Consider the following 2,523-nt stretch of genomic DNA (forward strand, 5'->3'; position numbering starts at 1 on the left):
TGCTCCAAGTGGAAGAAATCGAATGAAGAAAACTTGCTGTTTAGTTCATTAGTCTTACTTGTTGCTTTAGTCGTGTGTTAAGGCAAGGGGTTTATTTGTCATTTACCTTGCCAAAGATGAGTCATTTATTAAGGCATTACATTCGGGTAGACCTTGTCCATTGATAGACGAATTTATTTGGTTATTAGTTTAGGGTTTCCTAGTTTAGTTAAGTCCAAATACCTTTAGGGGAGCACGTCCACTTTGGTTTTGGCTCTCAGAGGCATCGGCCGCGTCGGTAGAGCTGCTACAGAGACAGATTCGATGATGGCGACTGCGAGGACTGTGAAAGACATCTCTCCTCACGACTTCGTCAAGGCTTATTCTGCCCATCTCAGGTGATCTGGAAGGATGGAACTTACACAATGGGTTGATATTGTGAAAACTGGTACACTCAAGGAACCTGCTCCGTATGACCCAGATTGGTACTAATCAGAGTCGCTTCCATGGCTAGAAAAATTTATTTGAGGCAAGGCCTTGGAGTTGGTGCTTTCAGGAGGATTTATGGTGGGAGCAAAAGAAATGGAAGCCGTCCTCCTCATTTTGGTAAAAGCAGCGGGAGTGTTGCTCGCCACATTCTTCAGCAGCTGCAGAAGATGAATATTGTTGATATGGACCCAAAAGGTGGAAGAAGAATCACATCCAGTGGACAAAGAGATCTTGACCAAGTAGCTGGCCGCATTGTTGTAGCACTTTGATAGATGAATTAATGAGCTTTTCTACTTTACTTGTCAATTTTGATAATATGTAGGCTCTTTTATGTTTTCCATTTCCTTTTTTTGCTTCAAGCTTGTGGAAGAGATGTTCTTGGATATTTTATTAGACAATCTGTCTTGACTCCCGAGTTTTTTCTAGACAAGTTGTACTCCTGTTCTTAAAGGTTAAAAAAAAAATACTTTTAGGGTTTCTTAGTAATGTAAGGCTATAAATAGCCTAAGTCGTATTCGGTCATGATGGTCAGATTTTAATACAACTTTTTGAGAGTTTTCTCACCTTCTCTTTTCCAAGAGAGTTCCCTTTGAATACTTGAGAGTCTTCTTAAGTTATTCGATCCGAACTTATCAATCAAGTACCTCCCTGATTATGGCGTTCTTCTACCTACAATTTGGTTCATTAATTCGATTTGTTACGGGTTGAGATCGTATCAATATTGTTCGTAACTCGTAGGATTATTAGGGTCAAATTTTTTCGCTGCCAAACATTCGGTGTTAGTTGTCTAGATCGTGCGAGTGAGTCACGGGTTTCATTTTCGACGGGGTTCGGTTCATACTAGAGGCACCTCCCACCCGAATAGGGTGTGGTACATGCTGCCGCTCAGTGCTCATAGTTAAAAGCATGTTCGAGTACAAGTGCAAGTCATACACATTCATATAACAAGTAGCAATTATTCAAGAGGGAGAGGACGAGGGCGATAAAGTACACCCTCTCCACAACAAGTTCACAAATCACAAGAATCACATAGTACTTGTACAAGTATCATTTCAATCAAGGCAGCATGAAGCATGCACTTGATGTGACGCCCCCACTTCTCCCTAAGGCGAACCAAAGGGTATCCGCGGGACACCTGTCCAACTCTCGCCAGGACTCATGGCAATATCCGTTCAAGCTTAGCACAATACTATTCAACAACACTAGATAAGTAAGAAAGTGCGAAAAACTTCCAAACTTAACAATATATATAACGATTATCCAATCCTTACATCAAAGTCCCAAAAGTTACATCAATACCCAAAATATACATCATCCAGGTACATCAAATATCCAAATCATACATTAGGTTCCCAAAAATACAACCAATAAGAGGTCTAGCCCAAAATACATTAGAAACCCTAAGTCAAAAGTGCATCAAAAGGGTTCCTCCAAGTCTCATTCCATGCCCAATCCTGTAAAGGAAAACAAATCTACAGGGTGAGCAAAACGCTCGTGAGGCCAAGAACACACATGCAAGCACGTTGTTCAAGTAACAAACCCAATTTAACAAGTAGAGGAATAATATTTCAATAAATAACAATTCGAGCGAGAAAAGTAAACAGAAACAATTGAAGGATACAGGATCTCTCAGGAGCTATTTTCAACTTGCACAATCACGAACCTCCACGAATTGACACTCCGTCAACCGGATAGGTTATAGTCCGTAGAACTTCACTTACACGATCCCCTTTCATCTTCCAAACCCCTGTACCGGTCCCGCACGACATTGATGAGGCAATACTCCTCGAGTATGCCAAGCAAAACCTCTCAATAGGTCAAGCTTATAATCTCATGGTTCACTAAGAAACTCGACCAAATCCATGCTGGCTCGAGTCCAAGGTTAGCCAGTGAGAGAATTGGGCGTCCCCCACTGAACATGTAAGAGTCGAGCAGATTCACTTCAATCGACTTATGCAACCATAGCATAAAGTAACACTTAAACACGTCACGCAAGTTCACTTAACAAGTCACTTCAAGTCACGAAATTCAAGTATACATCATGTATATGAGAAT

At 41.1% G+C, this 2,523-nt stretch overlaps 1 pseudogene; it reads left to right on the forward strand.

Annotated features, from left to right (window-relative positions):
- The first annotated feature begins 291 nt into the window (after nucleotides 1-291).
- Nucleotides 292-745, forward strand: LOC113742746 (small ribosomal subunit protein eS19x-like; annotated as a pseudogene).
- The last annotated feature ends 1,778 nt before the right edge of the window (nucleotides 746-2,523 follow it).

Source organism: Coffea arabica, chromosome 4e, assembly GCF_036785885.1.
Source record: "Coffea arabica cultivar ET-39 chromosome 4e, Coffea Arabica ET-39 HiFi, whole genome shotgun sequence".
In the NCBI taxonomy this organism is placed as follows: Eukaryota; Viridiplantae; Streptophyta; class Magnoliopsida; order Gentianales; family Rubiaceae; genus Coffea; species Coffea arabica.